This window comes from Fukomys damarensis, unplaced genomic scaffold (genome assembly GCF_012274545.1).
Source record: "Fukomys damarensis isolate Sample0158 unplaced genomic scaffold, DMR_v1.0_HiC HiC_scaffold_36, whole genome shotgun sequence".
Taxonomy (NCBI): Eukaryota; Metazoa; Chordata; class Mammalia; order Rodentia; family Bathyergidae; genus Fukomys; species Fukomys damarensis.
Window position 1 is genome coordinate 49,505,060 of NW_022900948.1, and position 26,481 is coordinate 49,531,540.

Below are 26,481 nucleotides of genomic sequence, written 5' to 3' on the forward strand. Positions count from 1 at the left end.
AAATGTAAAATGTATTCAGATACTTTTTTCTTTTTTTTTTTGTAGCCCTAGAGATCAAACATAGAAGGCCATACATGTTTGGCAAGTGATCTATCTCTGAATTACATCAGTCCTTTTAAAATCTTTTGTTTTGTTTTTTTTGTTTTTGGCACCAGGGATTTAACTCTGGACCTTGTGCTTGCAGGACAGGTGGTGGCACCATTGAGCTAAATCCTCAGCCTTAAAATCTTTTACTTTAAGATAGTCTTCACTGAGTTGCCCAGGCTGGCCTCAAACTTGTGATTCTGCTGCCTCAGAATCCTAAGTAGCTGGGATTATTGTATACCACCATGCCCAGCTAATTTTAACTGAAATTGTATGCGTGTTTTCTTTTATTGCTTGTGCTTTTGTTTTCCTACGGAAACAGTTGCTAAATCCAGGGTTATAAAGGTTTATGCCTATGATTTCTTCGGCGAATTTTACAGTTTTAGCTCTTTTCTTTTAGATCTTTTGATCCATTTTCAGCTACTTTTTTCTGTGATATGAGGTAAGGGTCCAGCTTTATATGTTATGTATGTCTGTCCAGTTGTCCTAGCACTGCTCATTGAAAAGATTATCCTGTTGGGCCTGGGATTTATCTCAGTAGTGCTGCTGCTTGCCTTGCAAGTGCAAGATCCTGAGTTTGATCCCTGGTACCAAAAAAGAAAAGAAAAGATTATCCTGTCATTACTGAATGGTCTTGTTTGAACATGAATTCCCCATAAGTGTAAGGTCTTATTTCTGGTCTCACAATACTGTTCCATTGATTAAATGTCTTTTTATGCTGGTGCCACACTGTCTGGATCACTTACAACTTTGTAGTAAATTTTGAAATGAAGAAGTGTGTGTCCTCCCAGTTTGTCCTTTTTCAAAATTGTTTGCTATGGTGGTTCTCTTTAAGTTTCCATAATTTTAGGTTTATATCATCACTTTATATAACAAAGTGAGATGGGTCCTGGTGCGATGGGCAAGGTAAAGAGTATGGACAAAGCCACCACAGCCTGGAGCTCAAGTAAAGATGGCCTGCTCTGGCCCCTAGTGTTGTCATCTGATGGACCGGCGTGGGGACATGTGCTGTGGTTGGAAAGTGAATTGGACAGTGTCCATGAGTTGAGCCCCTAGTGTGCTTTGAGTGGATGTCAGTTATTGCCTGCTTAGGTATTGATTATAGACAAGATCATAGTTTTCATTGTAGGTGGTATACTAATGCATGCTTATTACATGACTAGAAATAACTGAATAAGTGCATGACAGACAAGATCAGGCACATTCTGGGTGGTATGGCCATAGACATAATTGCATCATGACAAAGTAGTTACAATGCATCATGTACAGAATTGGATTCAGTAGTATGCCTAATCTACTTGAGGTCCCAAAGAAAGAAAAAGAATTAAAAAATAAGAAGAGGTATGCGTTGCAGAGTGACTTTCCACCTCCCTCTCTGTTTGAAATCTTAATGTCATGCTAGTAATAATTGTATCCAAATAGATTTTCATGCACACACTAGCCTCTGCTCTTTTTTTTTTTTTGGTAACCGGGGATCGAACTTGGGTCCATGTGCTTGCAAGGCAGGCGGTGGAACCACTGAGCTAAACCCCTGGCTAGCCTCTCTTCTTTTACTAGTATACATCTTGGGCTGGACCCTGTCTTGCTTGTCTCCAACTTCCCTTTGCAAGCACATCAGCATTTGTTACCTTTCTTGAAAGCTTTTCAGTGTTCCCTGGTAGGGATCTAACAATTTATATAACCAACAATGTTGGTATGTATATTTAAATCTCCAATCTAGAAAGAGGGTTGAGTAAGTGTCCTTGATACATATGATTTGGGGAAGTTTTGTGAGACTATCTGTAAACTAAATTATAGAATCGCTCAGCAGAGAAGTGTATACATTTAAAACATTAGATAAATATTGCCAAGCTGCTTCCAGAGAGGCTTCATTAATTTTATGACACTGATGGAACAAGAGGGTTGCATATTTATACTTTCATATTAACAGACTGTTTTTTTGCCCATTTGATAGGTGAAAAAATGGTGTCGTTGTTGCTCTTTCTTGTTTGTTTGTTTTGAGACAGTCTCACTATGTAGTTCAGACTGGCTTGAACCCATTATGTAGCCTAGGCTAGCCCTGAAACTCATGGAAGTCCTCCTGTTTCAGCCTCCTGAGTGCTGGGATTATAGGCATGCATCACCATACCATGCCTGGCTTGTTGCTTTAAATATATTTATTTTTAGCCAGGAGTGGTGGCACATGCCTGTAATCCCAGCACTTGGGAGGTTGAGGCGGGAGGATCTGTGGGAATTTGAGACCAACCTGGTCTACATAATGAGTTCCAGGTCAGTCTCAACTACATAGTGAGACCCTGTCTCCAAAACAAAACAAAACAAAACAAAATAAATATATTTATTTTTTTATTAGCTGTAATCATTTATTTTCCTTCAGTTTGAATTTTCTGTCATTTGCATATTTTACAGGAGGGAGTTCAGAGTGAGGCAGAGGGTGTGTTTTTTTCTGCGTTCTGTATCAACTTTAGCTAGATATCTAAGTGACTGTTCTTTTTCTTTGAGATGGACCAGTTGCATTGTGTTTTTTGCATTTGAACTTGAAGTCCGCTGTTAATGAGGAATTGCTTATTTCCCTGAAGTGCTGATCTGTTGGCTTGACCCCTCTGTGACTGGTTTGAGATCTAGCTTGGCAAAGGTGAGCAAATTGTGTTATGGTTGGGTTAGGCACAGTTGGCTGCTGTTCCTGGACAGTCCACACCAATATTGCTCTACTAAGACAGGAAATGTATGTAGGGTTACAGAGTTGCGTTTATATAGATAGGTTAGTGTTGTTTACTTTCATATAATCTTAAAAACAAAATAATTTTGGGCCAGGGATTTAACTGAGTGGTGCTGTGCCTGTCTCGCAAGTGCAAGGTACTGAGTTTGATCCCTGGTACCAAAAAGAAAAGAAAAAATAATTTTACTGGCTGCATAAAACCTAATTATTATTAAAAGTATTTCTCCTTAAACAAATGACTACAGGTATTTATTGTTTTGCATTAAGAACTACCACTTGGTATGGATTGCTTTGACCGGGTCCCCTCCAAGGAAAAGTTTGGGGCTAGTTCTGGTGGGCTGTGTGGAGCATCGCTGGTATGAAGAGGCTGCCCTCTAGAACCCTAGAGCTCCTCCTGGGGTGGGAGTCATACACGGCACTATGCAGAAGCCTGTTGGGTGTCTTGCATTGTGTAGCTTCTAGCTGTGGAGGGAACTGCTCTGAAGTTGAGTCCCTGGACAGGATTGGAAAATTACTCTCTTGTTCCCCTACACTTGCCCCAACTCTTTGTCTAGATTTTTTTTATTGGTACTACTTAAACAAAGCATCCAGAGAGTCCCTAAGAGGAGTGATTGTTTTATGAGATGAGCTGAATTGGTTTCTGTAGAGAGTTCCTTCTCCATTTTTAGGACGAGAATAATCATGGTCCAGTCAGACCATTTCTTTTTGAGGAAACTCAGGTGACTTGAATATTTATTAATCTGAGGAGGCCTTTGGTGTCTGGGCTGTCCACATGTGGCTCTGGAGTCTTGGTTGCCTGACACAGCATCCATTTCAGGGAGTGGCTCAGAACGTGCCAAGAGCTTCTGGGAGAGTTGCATTTAAGCCACTGCATTTGTTCTGCAGTTGGCTCCAGTAAACAACTGCAGGAGGATGGGAGAGAAGGAGTGGTAGAGATGCATCAAAGAGCATAGTACTTACCCCTCTCTTCCCTTCTCAGACTCCCTCTTTACTCAGGAGCTCTAGGCTGGGGTCAGAGCCTATAGAATAGGGATGGTTCCTGGGATTATGGGGTCATCTTCTTGTCTCTCCTGTTCCCTCCCTACCAAAGTAGCCCAGTTTTGACAGCTGGCTACTTGACTCAAGCATTTCTTGGGAGGGTGGGAGTTTCCTCCAAATGAATTTTGAAAAACAGTGGAGGCCTGTGCTATGGTTGCTTTGTGGCTGAAGAAACTCATAACTTTTTATGGCAAACCAGTAATTTTTCTCATGATCTAATATTTATAAAGCAAGTACTCGAACCTTTTTGTAACAGTATCTTCTTGTTTCCTCCTCCTTCTCGTCCCCATGGCAGCCTTAGAGGAGGTAGGGGTGAGGCTGGGAGGGTGACGCTCCTAGTTGAATGAGAGCCAGGGACCCTGGGCCCTGGGGGACCAGAGGCCTGGGCTGTGCAAAGAAGGGCTGGCTTGGTTCTGGGAGTGTCTCTTTCCTGGCAGACTGCAGAGAGGGAGCTCTGTCTGCTGCAGGATGAGAGTGTCATTGACCTTTCACAGGAGAGGTGGGGAGAGCATCCTCAAAGCCTTCTGGTTGCCTGTGACCCTGTTGGGGTGGTCTATGGGGAGATTGTTTTCTTTGGAATGACAGAGAAATGATTGAGAGAGATGTAGAAACCCAAGGCAGCTGAGTGTCCACTTGCATTTTCTAAGCAATCCCATAAAAAATAAGACTGGATAGACAAGTGCTAGATGCTTCTTGGGGAGTGACCCAGTGGAGGCTGTTTTTACTAGATTTATTTACTGCAAATGACAGATCAGACAGATTGACTGGTTGGTCATCTGCCTGTTCTAGAATGTATTCTTGAACAAACGGGTAGGGAAGGGCAGGCTACTCTCCCTGAAATGAGGAAACTCCAGCTCAGCACACAGTGTGGGAAGGAAGCAGGAACCACAGGGACCATTCCTTTGTGTCTGCCCTAGAAATGGAGTACCAGGTGGAGGCTGCTGGTAAGCCCAGGCGCTGCTGTCACTCCTGTGCCCCAGCAGTGGTGACAAGGATGCTGTGCACTGGAAAACGGTGCTGTTTGGGTTGTGATCTGAGAGGAACTCTGCAATCAGGTATGCGAATGTACTGGTGGCAGGATTTCTGAAAACACCTGTGGTATATTTTAATGGTAGTTAATATTAGCACTCAGCCTATAAGGGATTATGTGTTCTAATCTATTCTGAGTCAAGAATGTTGTACTTCTGGGGAGACATTTCCCATGCAGTGCTAAGCTTGTGCCTCATGGATATGGTTGGGCCTGGCCTTCTTCCTCCCATCTTCCTTTTTTTTTGCTTACAGGGGTCCCTCTTGGCTTGAAAGACTCTGGAAGGTGCATGATATTAGCCCTGAGATGCAGACAAAAGCTGGGATGGGTGGAGCAGGCCTGGTAGGTGTTGCCCAGGTAGACATTTGCTTTCCATTTAAGAGCATATTAGAGATGGGGCCCGTGGTAGATTTTAGTGTCAGATATTTTTATCTTCTTCTTTGAGCACTATGAATCTTCTGTGGACCATAGCATTATGGGAGAAAACATAACCAAATAAAAAGTTTAAGTGGCATAAAACTTTTGGTGGCTTTTTGAAATTAAAAATATTTTTGGTCAAAGCACTGATCTTTTCTTAGATAACTAGGGAAGAAGTGGTGTACACTATGCAGTGGTATGGTATTGGTATCTGAAATCTAGTTTTTGGTACTGGGGATTGAACTCAGGACGTTGCGCTTACAAGGCAGGTGGCAGTACCACTGATCTAAATCCCTGGCCCCCAGCAATGAATTTTTGTATACCCCAGCCAGCAATTGTTATTGTCCACTTTTATGGTTGTTATTTTATTTTATTGAAATGGGGTTTTGCTGTTTTGTCTAGGCTGGCCTTGAACTCCTGGGCTCAAGCTATCTTCTTGCCTCAGCCTCTGGAATAGCTGGGATAACATTTGTATGCCCCTGCCCGTCTTCTGTCTAGGAGTGGAACTCAGGACCTATTGCTTGCCAGGAAGGCACTGTACTGCTGAACTACATCCCCGACACCTTGCCCATCTTTTTTTTTTTTTTTTTTTTTTTTTGGTATCGGAAATTGAACTCAGTACCTTCTGTTTGACAGGAAGGCACAGTGCCACTGATCTACATACCCAGCCCTTGCCCATCTTTTTTGATAGCCATTTTAGTATGAATTGGTATTTCATTGTGGTTTTGCTTTGTATTTCCCCGGTGACTAAAAATGGTGAGGGGCATCTTTTTTTGAAACAGGGTCTCACTCGTTGTTCAGGCTGGCCTTGAATGCAATACATAGTTCATGAACTCACAGTGATCCTTCTTCCTCAGCCTCCTGAGTGCTGAAATTACAGGCATGTGTCACCATGCCTGGCAGGGTGTTAGACAGCATTGTTTTTGGTACCGGGGATTGAATTCGGGTCCTTGCACTTGCAAAGCAGGCCACCGAATCCCTGGCCCTTAGACAGCCTTTTTGTATGCTTATTGGCCATGTTTATTTATGTTCTTTAGAGAAATGTGTATACAGATCTTTTGCTCAGTAAGACTTTTTTGTATTAAAGAGTTTTTTACATATTACAAGTCCCTATAAGATACATGATTTGCACATACTTTTTACCATTTTTTATTGTTTTCCCTTTCTTGGTAGTTCCTTTGAAACACAAAAAGAGGCTAGGCAGAAGGATCACCATGCTACACATTGAGTTCAACGCCAGCCTGAATTGCACAGAGAGACTCTTTCAAAAAATCAACCAACTAAACAAAAACACAATACCCACAGAAGTTTTTAGTATTGATAGAAGTCCAGTTTATTATTTTTGTTGCTTATGTGAAGATGATCTCCTTCAGAGATGGACCTGTGTTCCTGGTTCATTCACCCTCTCCCTTTCTTCCTTAAGTTCCTGGGCAGAACCTGATCCCCACCCCAAAACCAGCACAGCCTCCCTGTTAAGATCCCTCTCATCAGAGGTGACTCATGGCAGCTCCAGCCCCTTCTGGCGATGTCCCTCACTCCCTTCTTAGGCCCACAGTGTCCTTGTCCAATGCTGGCATTGTTGACCTTGCTGCCCAGTGCTGGCCATCTCCATGGCATAGTGACAACTCAGCCTCTCTCTGCTTTGTGTTTTGTTCACTTGGATGCTCAAGTCCCCTTCCTCCTACAGGTCCATGGCAGCCATGAAACCATGTGACCTTCCTGCCTACCTCCCTACATCCTTTCCTGAGAGAACCCTTCACTCCCCTTCCATATACTTCTGCCTTGTCCTCATCCCACTTCTCTGCCCTACCTTCCATTTCCTGGCCTGGCTGGTCACCTTTGGGGGCCAGTTTGCAGTACAGCAGGCCCAAGGACCTGTCACCCTCAGGAGATCACTCTGCCACCTGTCCTTCCTCCCTTGTAGTCACCCTGTGGCTCTGGAATGCTCTGGGCCCAGGGGCAGGAGAGTCTGCCTGTCCGTCCTCTCCCCTTTGCTGCTTGCATCTTCTGAGGGAGGACATTCCCCTTCCTGCCTTTAGTGTTTTCTGATACTTGTGCTGAGCTGCAGGAGAAATTGCAGTGGTGTTTGTAGCTCCTTTCCTGCTAACTTGATCCCACTGCCATGCACCTGGACCTAATTCTCAGACGGGCTTTGTTCTTATCCACTGTAGTTTCTGCAGTGGTGAGGGTCCTGTCTAGTGTTGTATGGGGCTCTTCAGGCTGCTATATGTTTGAATTGTGGGTTTCTTGTCTGTAGTTATTAAGTGTTTTTCTCTGTTGTTATTCTTTTAGCACTTTTTTTTGGTACCAGGGATTGAACTCAGGAACTTGTGCTTGCAAAGCAGGCAGTGGAACCACTGAGCTAAATCCCCGGCCCTAGCACTATTACATTTTATAAATGAGCTGGAAAAAAAAAAATTTTTTTTTTTTTTTTTGACACTGAGTCTTGCTCTGTAATTTAGGCTGGCCTTGAACTTACTATTTAGCCCAGGCTGGCCTCAAGTTTGCTGCAGTCCTGCTACCTCAGCCTCCCAAGTGCTGGGATCACAGGCATGTGTCACCACACCTGGTGGTCGAAGTTTTTAAAAATTCTCATTAAGTTTAGGAAAAAGCAGAAGGAAATATCCTAAAAGTTAAATTGTTTATTTCTGAATTGTGAGAGTGCTAGTGATTGTTATTTATTTTTTTTACACATAGTGAAGTTTTTTACATTGAGCATGTGGTAGTTTTATACCAGGAAAAGTTGGTAGAAACTCACTTATATGCTATCCAATTCATATGGTTAGTGCTCATTGCCTTAAAAAATAAATAGTAAAAACCTGAAGGGAAGAGGACCCTAAACTTAGATAATGTCCTGTGAAAACCAAGCTACTGCTGGGTACGGTAGCAATTAACTACTAATCCCAGCTAAAGCAGGAGGATCACAAGTTCAAGCCCAGCTTGGGCAACTTAGTGATACTGTATCTCAAAATAAAATAAAATATAGAGGGCTGGGGCTGTAATTTAGTTTCTTTATTTTTTTTAAAATTTAATTTATTGGTACATTCTAGGTAGACAGTAGTTACATTCATTACTGGGATCTTGTACCTTTACATGCCCGGTCTTGGTTCTCATTTTGTCCCCTTGTCCTCATGGGGCTGTAATTTAGGCAGCAGAGTGCTTGAAGAGGCCCTGGATTCAATCCCCATGACTGTAAAAAACAAATAGCAAAAACACAAAACTACTCTAAAGAGCTGCATCATACCTGGAATCAGGGTGAATGAGGTTCTCAGCCTTGAAGTGCTCACAAGCAGTCTGCACAGAGTGCAGTGTCCTTTGGTTCTCTGACACTAAGCCTGTGGGCAGGCCCTCCCACCTTCTACAAAGTTCCCCAGCACTGACTACACAGTAGATGCAACAGCAAGCTCCAGACCATCTTCCTACGATAGGTATCCTCATTCTGCCATGGGCGCCAATCACATGGTTGTTTCTTTCTTTTTTTTAACCTTTGTAGGGAAACTGATTTAAGTAATTTTTTAAAAATAAATTTTATTCCATCCCCCCAAGCCTACTCTCTGCCCTATGTACAAAAGCTTTGTTTCCATTTTTCCTTCTATTTTCACTTTTCTCCTGTCCCTTCCTTTCTCCCTTCCTCTTTCTTTGTTCCCCTTCCTATTTGAATACTTTCTTCCCATTTCCCAACATCCATTATACATCTCGGTCCTTATTTCCACATTCAGTTTCTCACAACAGAGAAACAGTGAGATATTTGAACATGTGTGTCTGATTTATTTCACTTAAGAGTATGGTCTCAGGCCGGATGTGGTAGCATAATCCCTGCACTCGGGAAGGAGAAGCAGGAGGATCAGTGTGAGTTCAAAGTCAGCCTCTTGAAGTGAGACCCTGTCTGGGGGGATAAAAAAAGGCATGGACTCAAGAGCCACCCATTTAGCTATAAATGTCTGAAGCCCATCCTTCTTTATGGCAGAGTAGTACTCCATTGTATTAAAACCCCCCACATCTTTATCCACTCATCAGTTGATGGGCATTTGGGCTGTTTCCAAGATTAGCTTTTATAAACTGTGCTGTTATGAACATGGGTGTGCATCTATCACTGTGGTATGATGTATTTAATTCTTTCAGGAAGAAACCAAGAAGAGGTATAGCTGGGTCAAATGGAATCACTAGTTGTAGTTTTTTGAGAAATCTCCACACTGATTTCTACAGCGTTTGCACCAGTCTATGCTCCCACCAGCAGTGGAGAAGGGTTTTCTTCCACAGCCTGGCCAGCATTTGTTGTTGGTTGATTTCTTGGTAGCAGTCATTCTTTCTGGAGTGAGATAGAATGTGAGCATTGTGTTAATTTGCATCTCTCAAATGACCAGTGATGTTGAACATTTTTTGTTATATTTAAGGTTTCTAATTCTTTATCCAAGAAGTGACCATTTTTGCAGTGGGTCTTTAAATTTGGGGTGGGGAGTCTGACTTTTTTGAGTTTTTTTATGTATTCTAGATAAATACTTTTTTTTTTTTTCTTTTGGTACCGGGCATCAAACTCGGGACCTTATGCTTGTGAGGCCGGCGGCAGCACCACTGAGCTACATTCCCTGTCCTTTATATATTTTGGATAATAGTACTTTACCCAAATAGCTGGAAAAAATATTTTCCCACTCTGTGGGTTTTCTCTACATTCTGTTGGTGGTTTCTTTTGCTGTGAAAAAGCTTTTTAGTAAGGTGAGGTCCCAGTTATTGATCCTTTGTAGTATTTCCCGTGCAGTCTGGGTTTTGTTCATGAAGTCTTTGCCTACTCCTGTATCTTCAAGCGTTCTATTTTCTCTTGCAGCAGATTTAGTGTTTCTGTTTTAATATTTAGAGCTTTGATCCATTTCAATTTTAGGTTAGTGCATGGTGAAAAGATACGTTTTTGCTTTTAATCTTTGGCATATGGAAAGCCTACTTTTCCACCACTGTTTTATTAAAGAGGCTGTCGTTCTTCCAGTGAGAGTGTTTGGGTCCTTTGTCAAAGATAAGGTGGCTAAGTATGTTTGGAGTTGTTTCTGCATCTTCTAGTCTGTTCCATTAATTGTCAGGTCTTTTCTTTTGCCAGTACTGTGCTGTTTGTTTGTTTTCTTTTTTTAATCACAGTAGCTTTGTAGTATAATTTCAGGTCAGGGATTGTAATACCTCCTGCCTTGCCTTTGTTTTCCAGAATTGCCTTTGCTATTCCAGGTTTCTTCTGGTTCTAAATGAATTTTAGGATTATTTTTTTCTAATTCTCTTGGGCTTTTGATTGGGGATTGCTTTGTATAAAAATTTTGAAAGTATAGCCATTTTCACTATATTGATTCTTCCTATCCAAGACCAAAGGTTATTTTTCCATTTTCTGATATCCTCTTCAATCTCCTTTTTCAGAGTACTGTAGTTTTCAATGTAGAGGTCTTTTACTTCCTTTGTTAGATTGATTCCTAGATATTTCATTATTTATTTTGGGTGCTATTGTGAAAGGGATTGATTCTCTAATTTCTCTCTTCATAAGTCTGTTATTTGTGTACAGGAAAGCTGTTGACTTTTGAATGTTGACTTTGTATCCAGCTATGCCACTGAATTTGGTTTTCAAATCTAAAAGTCTTTTGGTGCAGTTTTTGGGGTCTTCTGTAGAGTATCATGTCATCTGCAAATAATGATAATTTAACTTCTTCCTTTCCTATCCTTGTTCCTTTTATTTCTTTCTCTTGTCTAATTGCTTTGGCCAATGTTTCCAGAACTATGTTGAACAAGAGTGGTAACATTTGACATTCTTGTCTTGTTCCTGATTTTAGAGTGAAAGCTTTTAGTTTTTGTCCATTTAATTTAATGTTGGCTGTTGGTGTGTCTCTGATAGCTTTTTATCATATTGAGATAAAGACCATCTTATACCAGTTTTCTGTAGGGTTTTATCATGAATGGGTGTGTGTGTTGGACCTTGTCAAATGCTTTTTCTGCATTTATTGAGAGGATCATATAGTTTTTGTCCTTAGCTCTGTTAATATACTGTATTATTTATTAATTTGCATATGTTGAACCATCCCTACATCCCTGGGATGAATCTGTCTTGGTCATTACTTGTTGCATTCTGTTGCCAGTATCTTATTGAGGATTTTTGCATCTATGTTCATTAGGGAGATTGGTTTGTAATTCTCCTTTTTGGTTAGCTCCTTCTCTGGTTTTAGAATCAGGGTAATGCTTGCTTCCAGGAATGAATTTGTGAGTATTGCTTCCCTTTCAATTTTATTAAAGAGCTTGAGGACTAGCAATACTAGTCTTCTTTAAATTTCTTGTAGAATTCAGCAGTGAATCTCAGGGCCAGGATATTTCTTTGTTGATAAATTTTTAAAATACATATTCAATTTCATTGGTTGATACTGGCTTATTTAGAATTTCTATTATCCTTTTGATTCAGTTTTGATAATTCATATATATCTAGGAATCTATTTCTTCTGTATTTTCTATCTTACTAGAATACAGGTTCTCGAAGTAGGTATTGATGGTCTTCTACATCTTTGCAGTGATCTCTTCCTTTCATTCCTAATTGCATGGATTTGAGCCTCTTTTTGTCTTTTTTTTTTTTTTTTGATGTTGGCTGAAAAGGTTTGCCAATTTTAATCTTTCAAAGAACCAACTCTGATTCATTGGTTCTTTGTATATTCTTAGTCTCTGGTGCATTAATTTATACTCTGATTTTCATAATTTCCTCCCTTGTAATTGCTTTGGGCTGGATTTGCTCTTTTTCTAGAAGCTTGAGGTTGAGGGTTGTTTATTTGAGCCCACTCTGTTTTCATGATATGGGAACTCACCAGTATAAATTTCCCTTGTGGGACTGCTTTCATTGAGTCCCATAAGTTCCAGTATGTTGTATTGTCATTACCATTTAATTGTAGAAATTGTCTGATTTTTTTTGTTTAATTTTATCTGTGACCATTGGCTGTTCAGGAGGGTGTTATTCAATTTCCCTGTGTTTATAAAGTTCTTTTACCATTGATTTCCAGTATCATTGCATGGGATAATTTCAGTTCTATTGCATTTACTTAAGCATGTTCTGTGAGCTAGTATGTAGTCTGTTTTTTAGAACGCCCCATGTGCAGCTGAGAAGAATTTGTTTTCTGATGTTGTGGTGTGGAGGAACACTCTGTAGACATCTACTAAGTCCATTTGTTCAAAAGTCTGGTTCAATTTTATTATTTCATTGTTGAATTTTTTGTCTAATTGATCTGTCTGTATGTGACAATGGGTTCTAGGATGTAGTGACCTTCTTTGTGTCTCTCTTAATTAGGCTTGGCTTAAAATCCATTTTGTTTGTAAGTAGAATAGCTATCTCTTCTTTTTTCCGGTGTCCTGTCACATGGAATATTGTTTTCCATTCCTTGACTTTCAGTCTGTGAATTTGTTTTTCAGTTAAATATGTTTCTTGTATTCAGCATGTTGTTGGATCTTACTTTTTTTTGGTTTTGGAGATCGAACACAGACAGGACCTTGTGCCTGTGAGTCAGGTGTGATGCTGCTAAGCTAAATCCCTGGCCAGCATCTTGCCTCTTGATCCATTCTGCCAGTCTTTGGACCTTGTGCCTGTGAGTCAGGTGTGATGCTGCTAAGCTAAATCCCTGGCCAGCATCTTGCCTCTTGCCCCATTCTGCCAGTCTTTTTCTTTTGATTGGTGAATTGAGACCATTAACATTGATGGTTATAACTGATATGTATTGTCTTACCTCTGTCATGTTACCTCCCCGCCCCCGCTGCTTTCTTTCCTTTTCTGTTTTTTTTTTTTGCCTTGCCTGGTGGATTTATTCTGTTGGGGTTCATGGAATTGTAATCTAAATTGTCTCTTTGTAGAAAGAATATCCCTTCAAACACTTTGGAGTGCCAGTCTGGTGGTCATGAATTTCTTCAGGTCTTTGTCATGGAAGCATCTTATTTCTTCATCAATTCTGAAGGATAGTTTTGCAGGGTACATCAATCTGGGTTGAAGGTTGTTTTCCTGTAGGGCTTGAAATACTTCATCCTAAGCTCTTCTTGACTTGAGAGTTTGTGTTGAGAACTCTGCTGTGATTCTCATGGGCTTTCCTTTAGTTTAGGGTTGATTTGTTTCTTTTCTCTAACAGCTTTTTTTTTTTTTTTTTTTTTTTTTTTTTTTTGTAATATAAGGCCATCTGTTCATCTGTTCAAGTCCACTCTGGAAACCTGTAACATTTAAATACTGCAATGAAAAGGCATCTTAATATACTTTTTAAAGCAGCTGAAGTAATCTAAGATGAAGTGTGTAAAAAAACAAAACCAAAAACACCCCGTTTGCCTTTGAGGGCACTTTGTCCTGGAGAGGGCCGTGAGGGGTCAATGCTTCAGCCAGGGGTAGGCCTTGCTGTGGTCGCCATAGTCGTACTGTGGCGAGGTTGCGGAGGCGATGAGGATGAGGTGCGGCACCCAGTCGCTGTCGTGCAGCTTGGTCTGGCAGTTCCCACACTTGCTGTGGTTGATCAGCCGGCCCAGGTGGTTGGTTTCCCTGGTGGTGTCCACGCAGTAGGTTTTGCTGAGATACTGAAAGTAGTACATGTAGCAGCCCGTGGAGGGGTCTTGACATCGGTGAGCTCGATGAGGTCCCCTTGGTGCTCCACCACGAAGTCGCCCTGGGAGAACTGTTTGGTGGCGTGACGATCACTCCCCTGCCTTTGTCATCGATCTTCATGCCTTCCTCCTTCCCACTTGATCAGCTCATCGATTCTTTTGCTTTCTTCTGACTGCACCTTTGCTTTGCTCTTCCTGGAGCTTCTCCGGACCGGGTACAAGTCCATGAGTTTGCGATTCTGATGCGTGTCCCCCTCCCCTTTTTTCCCCCTGTGGAGCCTGTTTGCCTTTGAGAGGCTTTTTCAGCGCTTGCTTGGCGATGGCTGCATTGGTAGAATCACAAGAGGTAAAATCATCCCCCTGCCCCACCTGACAGCTTTTAATATTCTGTCTTTGTGTTGAATTTCTGGAATCTTGACTATTACATGCCTTGGGGAAGATTTTTTTTATCATGGCTAATTGGGGTTCCATAGGCCTCGCTTACACGTACGTGTGTGTGTGTGTGTGTGTGTGTTTTTTGGTAACGGATCAAATTTGGGACCTTGTGCTTGTGGTGCAGGTGGCAGAACCACTGAGCTAAATCCCTGGCCCTGTATGTCAGGTTATTTTTCCCTGTTCATGAACTTTTTTGCCGTTACTTTTGAGAACAGGTTTTTTTTGTGTGTCATTTGTGCTATCACCTTTTTCATTGACTCTAATCTTGTTATTCTTATTTGCATCATCTAGCAACTGCTGGATTGATTTCTCATGGTCCTTTGCTATCTATTTATTTATTTATATTTGGTACCTGGGATGAACTTGGGACCTTGTGCTTGTCAGGCAGATGGTGGAACCACAGAGCTAAATCCCCGGCCTGTCCTTTGCTATTTTAAAGAAATCTCTTTTCTTGATTGCTAACTGCAATCCTGTCTTCAATACCTTATATTTTGTCCTCTTACTGGCTCATTCTGCTGCATATATTTTCAGTAGTTTTTAATCTCTTGGATTAATCTCTTGAATCTGTTTCATGAATTCCATTTCTTTCCTGTGCTGGGCATTCATGGTTTCCATCACTTTCCTGAGCTCCTGTATTTTTAATCTGTGACTTTCATTCTGGTCGCCATCTCTATAGTTATCTAGGAGATTATTTCTGCTTTGGTTTTTTCTAGAGCCTCATTCATCTGTTTTGGTACTTCTTCTGTTACTACTTCAGAGAGTACAGGTGGGTGGCTTTCTGATTGTTTCACTTCATATATCACCCCCAGCCCACCCTACAGGCTTTGCTTTTGGTGAGCTGAAACTCTGAGGGAGTTGCAGCTTAAGTGTTTTCTTGTGTTCTACTCTTTTTAAGTTTGATTCCTGAGCTCATGCTTGTAAATTGCTTATGGTGAGTAGCTTTATTACCAATATTCAGAACCCTTAGGAAATGACTACTTCTCAGTAGCTAGCTTTTGGATTTTGAGTCTGTTGCAGGATCTTACCTCTTCAATTTATTGGGAATGAGAGATTTCTGCCTACTTGGTCCAGCTGCCAGTTCTTTTAACGCTGGCCTGTGTTGTTTTTTTGTTTTGTTTTGTTTTTTTTTGAGACAGGGTCTCACTATGTAATTGAGACTGACCTGGAACTCACTATGTAGCCACAGGTGGTCTCAAACTCACAGCAATCCTGCTTCAGCCTACCGAGTGCTGGGATTACAGGCTTGTGCCAACACACCCGGCTTTTTATTTTTGTAAGAGCCTTAGGCAGTCCCAGTCTTGGTATACCAGGAGGAACAACTGATTAGCACAGTTATGTCCCCTAAAGCAGTGCATTCAGCAATAACAGTAGTATCAAATACAGCCTAGAAAATCACAAATTGTAGCCCTTAATTTTTTTTTTTTAACCCTTAGGGGAGATGTAAAAGGGGTTAGGAGATAACAAACAACAGGAAGAGATCAGAAGCAAGGCCGGAGGACAAACGTCAGGAAACTGATGAAGAAGACAAGTGGGAAAGAGAAAAAGAAAAAATAAAGCACAGAACAGAACAATAACAAAAAACTAGAAACTGTGTTAAAACATCAAGAAAAAAACTAAAGAAAACAACTAGAAAGGAAAAACAAACAAAAAAAAAGCAAAACATCCAATTTAAGGTTTTTCTCTGCTGTCACTATTAGGCAGTGTGGGCAAACAGAGCCCAGAGTTGAACTACTTAAATTAATCCCATCAAGCTAGCTGGAGCTTCACAGTGCGGTTAGGGACAATTTCATTCTGCCTACCCCTTTAGTTCCTCTGAAGTCAGGCTGGTTTCTGGCTTGAACTCTGCTCCCTGACCTCCTGCTGACTTGAACCCAGCACCTGCAGGGAGGCACCAGTAGCCACTAGATGGAGGAGTCCCATCCACACCTGTTTTGAGTTCTAAGCTCAGTTGGCCCCTCTCCAAGATTACCCTCTCCTGGGTGAGGTCTGAACCTGGATAACTCACCAGTGTCCGGTTCATCCACTGCTCAGTTCTGCTGATGCCTTTCACTGTGGAGACCTCTCAGGACATCAGTAGTTGTTGTGCATCTGCAGTTTTTGCCCACCGTTCCCTTGTGGAGAGTCTTGGCTCTGAGAGAGGGCACTACTTGGTACCTCCGTCCTCTTTGTTGAGGTCTGTCTTTTCCCTCTCTCTGTAGACTTCAGTTCTTACCTCAGATCCTCCCTGGGTCCTGGGGATCCACTTCACTCCTCCTTCTGTACCAGTGTAAGAACACCAAATCTTGGAGAAACTCTTTCTCTGCTGCTCACCACTTGGCCATCTTCCCGGAAGTCCCTCCAAGCACGTTTCTAAGGCTGCAGGACCATGCATGATAGTGTGATTTGGTTTTTGTCTAGTTCAGTTTGTGACAGAATTGTGGAGAGAATTGTTTGTGAATTGAGGCACCACTGTAGTTTAGAAACCTCCAGTATGAGCAGAAATAGAACCTTTGTGATTGCCTAAGAATTTAACATTTCTTTGGTGTTCTGTATGTAGCCTGCACTTAACTCTTTTAATCACAAGATGGTGCTCTGGTTCCATTAAGTGAGGCTGACTCAGTTTGGGAGCTTTCCCAGCAAAGAAGGGATTACAGTTTTACATTCACTTCCTTTTTTGCCAGTTTAAAATGATCCCCTGTTAAAGGTAGTGCTAGGGAGTCAGGCCTCAATTTTATATAGAATGACATTCTAGAGCCAAGTGCCAGAGACCATACCACGTAATCCTAATTTCTCTAGAGGTTGAGGAAGGAGGATCACCAGTTTGAGCCCAGCCCTGGCAACTTAGTGAGACCTTGCATCAAAATAGAAATAGAAAAGGCTGGGGGTGTCTCTGGGTTCAATCACCCCAGGACTGCAGGAAGGTATGGGAGAAGAACTGTATCCTAAAAAACTGAAGAACTCTTTTCTCCACAGATGTTTGTTCAGTATCTATTATTTGTTTGCTCATGCTTGGCTGTTCTTGGGTGAACAGACCCAACCTAGGCCAAACCCTACCCACCACCCCTCAACTGTGTTTCAGGTGGGGTTGTGGTGAAGTTAAGCTTCCAACCTGGAAACAGGAACTGGATATTCTTTCTCCTTGGCATAGAATTTCTCTCCAGTCCTCTTTTTCCTCCTGTGTCATTCAGAAGACAGGGCATTACCTCGGGAGGAGATGATTTGTGCGGGTTCACTGACAGTTGTGGGTACCCCTGGAGCTAGCTTTGTCTGTGGAGAGCTGGACTCTGTCCCTCCATAGGCTGGGCTCATGCTGTGGGGTCTCTCCACAGAGTAAACCAGCTTGCCAAGGTTGGAGGGAGGGTTCAGAGTGAATCCTGCTTTCCAGGGGCTCTGCCCAAGGTTGCCTGCCTTCAGTGTTTTGAGGTGTGGTGTTTGTTTGTTTGTTTGTTTTCCCTTTCTTTTCAGTTGGACATGGTGGGACATGCCTGTGATCACAGTTACTAAGTGGCTGAGTTAGGAGGATTACAAATTCCATCCCTGTCTGGGCAATTTAGCTGAAACCCTGTCTCAAAAAGGAAGTGTGTACTGGGGATGTAGCTCTGTGAAAAACTAGGTTCAATCCCTAGTACTGAAAAAAAATTTATTTTCTCATATCAAAAAACGTTAGCGCTCTTCTGCTCATGATGATTGTGTGAGGGTATATATCAATGGTGTAGACAGAAAAGGACAGAAGTTCTGTGCTTGGTGGCACAGGCCTATAACCCAGCACTTGGGAGGCTGAGACAGGAGGAATGAATGCTTCGAGTTTGAGGCCAGCGTAGACTACATAGTTCAAGGCCAGCCAGAATTATGTAGTGAATGAAACTCTGTCTCCAAAGAAAAAGGCAAAAATAATTACAAGTATGAGTCCAGTAACCTTAAAAAGTAATTAGCATATGCTAACATTAATCACCTAGCCTACCTTTGCACCAGGAAGGCCTGGAATGGAGCCTGCACCCTGGCTAGTTCTGGAGTCCGGGGTGGGTGATGACTAGCTGGCAGAGCATCCTGCTCTCTCATGAACAGGACTAGACGGGTAGGCAGTGGGAGGTAGGCAAAAGCATTTCCAAAACACCAGGATCCTGTTCACCAGGCCTTGGTGCAAGAGAGCTGGAGAGGCCAGCAGAGCAGCATCAGTGATGTGTGCAGTGCCAGGTCCTGCCACATAAACCTCACACTTCACAGACAAGGGCGAGCCTCTTCACAGAGCAGTGTTGTATGTTTTTCTTTTAAAGACAGTCTTACTGCATAGCTCAAGCGAGGCTCAAATTTGTAGTATTTCTGCCTCAGCTTTTTGAGCACTGGGATTATAGGCATGTGCTGTCATGCCGAGTTTGCAGAACAGTGTTTTAAGAAACAAAGTCTGGAGCCAAAAGAAATTAATCAGGATCACAGTGTTTACTGGCATCTATCAAAGAACATTAAAAGTATATAAATCAAACCCACAGTAAAAATCAGTATTTTATTTCCTTTTCCAAACTTCCCCACTCTGTAGTTTAACTCAGAACCTAGCAGTTGGCAGATCTCTCCAAAGGCTTCTAATTATCAGCTCTAGTGCCTTTTCATTGCCTTTGCTGTCCTCTTCAATCTTTTTTTTTCCCCCCAGTACTGGGGATTGAACTCAGGACCTCAGGACCTTGCACTTGCAAAGCAGTCATGGTGCCACTGAGCTAAATCCCTGGTCCTTTCCTCTCCAATCTTAAAAGAGAAAACTCAGATCATTTGTGGCTCCTATCATGCACATTGGTGGGGTCTGCAGAGACAGAGCAGTAAGATGCATATGCTGTGTTGGCATTTAAGAAGGATTTATGAGGGAAAGCGATTTACATCATTATGGAGGCTGAGAAGTCCCACGACAGGCTGGAGATCCTGAACACTGGTAATGTGGCCCAGTCTGTGATTGAAGGTCTCGGAATCAGGGAAGCTGTTTGTGTAATTCCCAGTCTGAGGGCAAAGTCCCAAGACCCTCAGGGCTTTGGTGCACGTCCTAGAATCCGAAGGCCGAGAGCTTGAAGCTCTGATGTCCACAGGCAGGAGAGGAAGGGTGTCCCAATTTCAGAAGACAGTATGGGTTCCCTTTTTCTCCTTCTTTTATTCTTCCTGGACCCCCAAGCCAACTGAATGGTGCTGTTTACATTGAGGGCGGGCCGTCTCCACTGAGCCCATGACACATCCTCTGAGGTACACCAAGACAGAGCTGTACACTCTGGGTACTTTCATACCATTCATGGAGTCAGTAAAATTAACCATCGTACATGTTTCATTATGTGCAATTTTTGTATGATTGTAGAACTGATCTCTTGGTGCAGACGTCTGCAGTTTATATGCAGTCATGGTCTTAAAACATACCCTTTTAGTAGTCTTGGAATTCCTGTTATGTGCCAGATAGGATGCTAGGTGCTTGGGTTGCAGAGATGAACTAAAGCCCATGTTTCTTGTAGCACCCCTTCTTAAATTAGGAGGGAGGTGTGAGCAGATCTCCACTGAGCAGTGTTGAGTGAGCTGGAAGAGTTGTGTGGCCTTGGAAGGCTCAGGGCTAGTTGGGTGTCGGGGAAGCAGGAGAGAGCTCAAGGCTCTACTGTGTAGTTCTTGAGATTTTCAGCAGCTGGTGCAGTTGGCCCAAAAGGATGATTGACAGGCCATTTTGGACCTGAAAGTTGTTGATATTAGGGATCTGCAAAGTTTTTCTGTAAAGCCCACACAGTCTGATGCATTTTCTTTATTTTTTGCAACTTAAAAGTAAAAACCATTCTTTGTGGGAGGTAAGTGGGCCACACTTTTGGCCTAGGTTGTTGAAACACCTTCTGTGCCATAGTATGAAGTGTGAACTTGATCTCATTGGCATTGGGAAGCCACTGAAAATTTTAAAGAAGAATATGGTGAGGTCACAATTTTAGAAAGGTAATTTCAATTGCAGAAGATACACTAGGCTGGAAAGAAAAACTGGAGTTAGAAAAGTGAACTAGTATGCGATACTGCCATTGGATTTAGGGATAGTATGGTTTAAGATAAGAAGGTAGCTGTGGAATTTGTTAGCAAAAGTAGGCATAGACTTGCTTGGAGAGGGGTTTGTCAGGAGAGGGGATACACCCAGTGCAGTTTGTTTAGAATTACTTTTGCTACTGGGTTTCTTCTGATTCCTTATGAATTTTAGGATTGTTTTCTCTTATGAGGAATGCTGTTGGTATTTTGATTAAAATTGCATTAAATGTATATATTAATTTTGGAAGTATGGCCATTTTGACAATATTGGTTCTGTCTATTCAGGAACGGGATGTTTTCCACTTTTTGATGTCCCTTTTCAGAGTACTATAGTTTTCATTGTAGAGGATTTTCACTTCCTTGGTTATATTAATTTCTTATACTTTTTTATTCCCTCAGTACCAGATATTGAATTCAGTACCTTGCGTTTGTGAAGCAGACACAGTACCACTGAGCTAAATCCTTAGCTCCTGGTTAGGTTAATTTCTAAGCATTTAATTTTTCTTTTTCTTTTTTTCTTTTTGGCTACCAGGGATCGAACTCAGGTCCTTGTTGCTTGCGAGGCAGGCGGCAGACCCACTGAGCTAAAGTCCTGGCCCTAATTTTTTTTTTTTTTTTTGGTACTGGGAATCTAATTTGGTTGCTTGTGCTTGTGAGACAGGCAGCAGCACCACTGAGCTAAATCCCTGGCCCAGTGTTTTAATTTTTCTTGATTCTGTTAGGAATGGTATTGTTTTCCTAATTTTTTTCTCTGGGTTCATTATGGTATATAAGAACACTAGATTTTTGTGTCCTGCTACATTGTGAATTTGTTTATTAATTCTAGGATTCTTTTGGTGAACTTTTTGGGTCTTCTATGTAGAGTATCATGTCATCTGCAAATAATGATAATTTGATTTTTTTCCTTTCTTATACTTACCCCTTTTATTTTTGTTTTTTCCTACCCACTGATCTGACTAATGTTTTGAGTACTTGTACTATATTGAACAGGAGTGGTGATAGTGGACATCCTTATTTTGTTCCTGATTTCAGAGGGAAAACTTTCAGCTTTTCCTCATTTAGTATGGTGTTGGCCTTGGTTTGTGCTGAAAGACTTTTTATCAGATTGAGATAAGGTCCTTTTTTTGAGACAAGGTCTCACTATGTAGTTGAGACTGACCTGGAACTCACTATGTAGCCCAGGCTGGCCTGGAACTCAAAGCAATCCCCGGGCCTCAGCCTCCCGAGTGCTGGGATTATGGGCGTGCATCACCACGCTCGGCGATAAGATCCTTCTAGACCTATATAAAGTCATGATGTGTCATCTTTTCACAGATACATGTCCCAGTTAAATGACTGTGGCACTGGCAAAGCACAAAGGATGAAAGATTACTGAAAGTCCAAATCTCACTCCAAGAAGGCCCAGAGGGAATGCCCTTAACGGAGACCCCACAGTGTGAGTCTTCTAAGGATAGTCCCAAAGTAAAGTTTCTGTGGCTGGCTATTTATTTATTTGTTTATACATACTGGGGATCAAACTTGGGGACCTTGCCCTTGCCAGTCAGGCAGCATCACTGATAAAAGACAAAGGAAGGACATCAGTACAGGAATTCATGTAGAGAATGGGGAAGCACAGGAGAAAGACGGGACGGTCAGAGTGGTCTGTTACATGACTGACCCTAGGACCAATCTAAGTAATGGGTCTGAGTATGAGAAGGTCGGAGGCAGGGGCATGCATTCCTTAAGGCCGTATGTTTGATTCTACTTGGACTTGTGGCCCTGTAAACTGTCTTTTAATCTCTAACCGTGCATCTGGAATGTTTTGGAGGTGTGACTCCAAAAGTCCCTTATCTTTGCATATCCATCTCATACATCTTCAGGGTTTTTATCATGAATGGATGTTGAGTTTTGTCAGAAGCCTTTTCTGCATCTCTTGAGGTGATCATGTGATTTTTGTCCTTGCATCTCTTTGTGTGGCATGTTACATTTATTTATTTGCATGTGTTAAACCATCTGTGCATACCTGGGATGACCCCTGCTTGGTCATGGTGTATGATCTTTTTGATAATTTGCTGTATTCTACTGCTCACACTGATTTAAGGAAAAATGGTTACCTGCTTCTGTTACTTTTTAGTGTAAATATGAAGTGACCTCAAAAGACTCATGTATTGAGGGCTTGATTTCCAGTACAACTGTATTTAGAGGCAGGGCCCAGAGAGTTGACTGGATCCTGGGGGTGCTGACCTCATCAATGGATGAATCCACTGATCAGTTCTTACCTAAATAGGCTGTTAGGTTAGGTTCCTCAGCCTGTGAAGCCAACCTGTCTTACACTGAAACATGAAGCCATGAGCCAACTAAGCCTTTCTTCTGTTTTTCTCAGGTATTTTGTTCACAGCGACAAAAAGCTGATTAATACACTATATGTGTAGTCTTTCTCATACACTCACAAAACACACACATACAGTAGGCCTTTGAATTTCTGCAGAAAAACATTTAGAAGGTTTTATGAATGATAAAGTTGTTAGCTGATGGGTTGTTTTTATTTTAGATTAAAAAATACTTGCAATGATACAGATTCCTTTTGAAAATCAAAACCTAGTCAGGCAGAAAGTCCCTTTTTCCCTCACTCTGCCCACCACTCACCTTGTGGGGTGCTGTTGCTTGTTGTGTAGCCTTGGGATCTTCCCATGGTGTCCTAGAGATGCTCTGCAACCCCCCAGTCTCTTATATGGTGCTATTTTGTACATTTTTAATTTTTCCTGTCTAGTTTGTTTGTTTGTTTTTTTAGAGAGGGTCTTGCTGTGTAGTTTAGGCTGGCCTTGAGCTCACTGTGTAGCACAGGCTGGCCTCAAACTCATGGTGATTCTTCTGCCTCAGCTTGTTGAGTGCTGAGATCATAGGCATCTATCACCAGGCCTGGCATATCTAGTGCTTTTGTTTCAAAATAATTTCCAACTCCACAGAAAAGTTGCAGGTATGATAAGAGATTTTTTTCCCCTGAACCATTATGTTGCTTCCTAGGTGCCCCATCATCCTAAGTGGGGTAGTTTTTTTTACAAAATATACTTTCACTTAACTATAGCACAGTAGTCAACAAGAGCAATTTAATATATAGCTTTAAAATATTTATATCGATAGTATGTTGTTTTCACTGTTATGCTACATCTTGTATTTTACTCCATAAAATATTGTTTGTTATTTTCTTTTTATTTTTTATTGGAAAACAGCTTTATTTTTGGAAATGATACAAAAACTAGCATGCTATAAGAAAATCATTTTATTTTAAAATTTTAGATATGGGGTAGAGGTTATAGCTCAATCTAGAGCACTTGCCTAGCATGCACAAAGTTCTGGGTTCAATCCCCAACATGGCAAATAAATAGCTGGACAGATAAACAAATTCTACAAATGTTTATTGAAGTTAAATCAACATTTTCTTTCCATCTCCCTCCTCCTTTCCCTTTCTCCTTTCCCCTCTTTCACACTAACGCCAGCCTAGCCTTCATGTGGGATTCCATTCCAGCCCAGCTCAGCACCAAAGATGTTATTAGGTAAGGTCTTAAGGGTGCCTCTATTAGAATAAAAGACCCTTCTATGTCAGAAATTACTTGTGTCCACAGTAAGAGATGAACCTTAGTATCAGCTATTATCCAATTTTTTTTCCTGTGCTGGGAATCAAACTGGGAATGCTAGGTAAATGCCCTTGTTTATTATTTTCTGATTTTTATTGGTGTGTGTTTGTGTGTGTGTGTGTGTGTGTGTGTGTGTGTGTGTGTGTGTGTGTGTGTGTGTGTGTGTGTGTGTGTGTGTGTGTGTGTGTGTGTGTGTGTGTGTGTGTGTGTGTGTGTGTGTGTGTGTGTGTGTGTGTGTGTGTGTGTGTGTGTGTGTGTGTGTGTGTGTGTGTGTGTGTGTGTGTGTGTGTGTGTGTGTGTGTGTGTGTGTGTGTGTGTGTGTGTGTGTGTGTGTGTGTGTGTGTGTGTGTGTGTGTGTGTGTGTGTGTGTGTGTGTGTGTGTGTGTTACATTTCTTCTTTTAAATGAATCCATTCTTATAATTGCATTTATTTTATAACCACATGTTAAATAAGTTTATGGTTATAGCTTTAAGACTGTTGGCACATCTGTCTTTTTTTCTTCTGCTTTTTTTTTCCCCAATGACAAAAGATATACATACATTCTCATTCCAAAAGTTACATTGGGGGATAACAAGGAATGGGAACAAAATAAGACCAAAATCCAGCAGGGCTAACATTAAATCTTAGAGTTCCATGTCTAGTGTCCAAGGCAGTCTGTGGTGAGTTGTGAACTCCAAAGGGCTTGGGTGGAGCACTGCCTGTTGTAGCTCCCATGGCTTCTCTTTTGGGCCAGCTCTGCTGCTTCCTTGCAGCTTTCCTCACATCCATAGTCCTGGCTTCTCCAAACTTCTGGGGTCTCCACTGTGACAGGTCCCCCCACCCAAGCAGCTCTACAACCCACGTCTACAGGAGCAGAGATAACAAGAAGCTATTAGCCACCACGCCGCTTTCACCACAGCCCTGTTTATCAGCCAGCCCCAGGACCATCGCCCTTGGGATTCTAAAATTTTCCACCCTCTTGACCAATCCCCCCTCCCTTCCTAGAATGCCCCATATCACCTGTGAGCACCCTCAGTGCAAAGGGTCTTCTCACCCTTGGCCCATCTGCACCCAGATAACAATAAACTCATCACATGTTGCTTAGACTTTGCCTGCCTTGGTGGTGCCTGACATTACTCACTGTACCTTTGACTTCACACTCAACAGCTTCACACTGCCCTCTCAGGGGCACACTGCTTGACTTCCCAGGCTTGCTTCTGAAATCGGGGTGGAAGCCTTCCTGACCCCACAACTCTTGTATTTTGCATGTGCCTCAAACCAGCACCATGTGGTTAATGCCCAGATTTGCTACCAGCTGGAGCAGTAGCCGGGTTTCTTTCTCTCTTGGCTGTAGGGGTCAGGTGCCTGGATTGCTAAGCACTCTGAACCCAATTCCAAGGAAAAAGTTCTCTAGGCTGCCACTGCCTTTTGTGAACATGGTGCTCTGGGGCTTTTTTCTCAAAGCAAAGTCTTTTACTTTTGCAGTTTTGAGGCTGCAAAGTGTGGAGACCTGCTGCTTTTGTGATGCCCTCAAGCCATCTTTTCCATTCTCCTGTTCCTTCTCAGCAGTCAAGATCTCCTCTGCTCTATCTTGCAGTCCACAGCTTTACTGGAGCTTCCTTTTGGGACAAACTCAAACCATTCTAAATCATTCTGCTGGACTCTCTGTTGTTGATTCTCAATATAAATCTGTCTAGAATGCCCCCAACAGTAGCTGTGCCACGGCCTCAACATTAGATTGCCTTCAAATTTCTTCTTTGAGATTAATTAGTCCGCTGCCTTTTATCTCAGTCTCAGGAAAAGTCTCTGGACATGAGCAAAAGGCAGACAGACTTTCTGCCAATACATCATACACATCATCCGGAGTCCCAGTAGCCAGGGCAGTCCTCCTTCCCAGCAGAAACCTGAGCGCGGACTTTACTGACTGGCTTTCTATTCTTCAGAGCTCTGACCAGACTGTCCCATACAGAACAGCCTAACACATTCCAACTCTACTTCCACATTTGACATCTCTGAATCTTTCCTAACTCTTCTTTTCACACAAGGCAGTTCCAAAGGCTCTTGAGCCACACAGCCAGGTAATGTCACAGCAATGACCTTACTTCTCTGTTACCAGATTTCTGTGTTAGTTATTTTTCTCTTATTGCTGAGACAAAATACCCAACACCCAAAGTTATAGGGGAAAAGGGCTTATTTGCTCACATTTTGTAGAAGTTTCGGTTTATGATCAGCTGGCTCCAACGCAGGGATGGCAAACAGGCATTGCAGAGGAGAAGCAACATGGTGTTTGTGCACAAGGTAGCAAATATAACAAGGATCCTTCACAGTGTCTTTCTGATTCTTAGTCAGACTGATATGGGGGAATAGGTGTGACTCCCAAATCTATATACCCAAAATGGGAGTTCGTGTTCTCTAAAATCGAAGAATGAATTCTAGGAACAATGGAGGTTAAGAGTAGGAAAAAATTTAATGAGAAAAAGATAGCTTCTGTCTAAGAGAGACAGAAGGGGGATTGGAAAATAACTTACCCCTCTCCTGCTATTTTTTTAAATTATGGAAAATATATTTAATGCAAGTTTTATTTCCATGCCCTTTG

At 42.0% G+C, this 26,481-nt stretch overlaps 1 protein-coding gene and 1 pseudogene across 4 annotated transcripts in view; one reads left to right on the top strand and one right to left on the bottom strand.

Moving 5' to 3' along the window:
* The window catches only part of Ehmt1 (euchromatic histone lysine methyltransferase 1), a 191,478-nt gene that overhangs the window by 35,115 nt on the left and 129,882 nt on the right, over positions 1 to 26,481 (top strand). The window contains exon 1 of one of the 4 annotated variants that reach the window (XM_010608768.3): positions 21,658 to 21,726. The exons of 2 other annotated variants lie outside the window; for them this stretch is intronic. The gene's annotated coding sequence lies outside the window, so the exon portion shown is untranslated. Of the gene's footprint in view, positions 1 to 21,657; positions 21,727 to 26,481 lie in introns of those variants that run through there. One more of the 4 variants, XM_010608767.3, reaches the window with a different exon arrangement.
* On the bottom strand, positions 13,626 to 19,559 carry LOC104851653 (annotated as a pseudogene).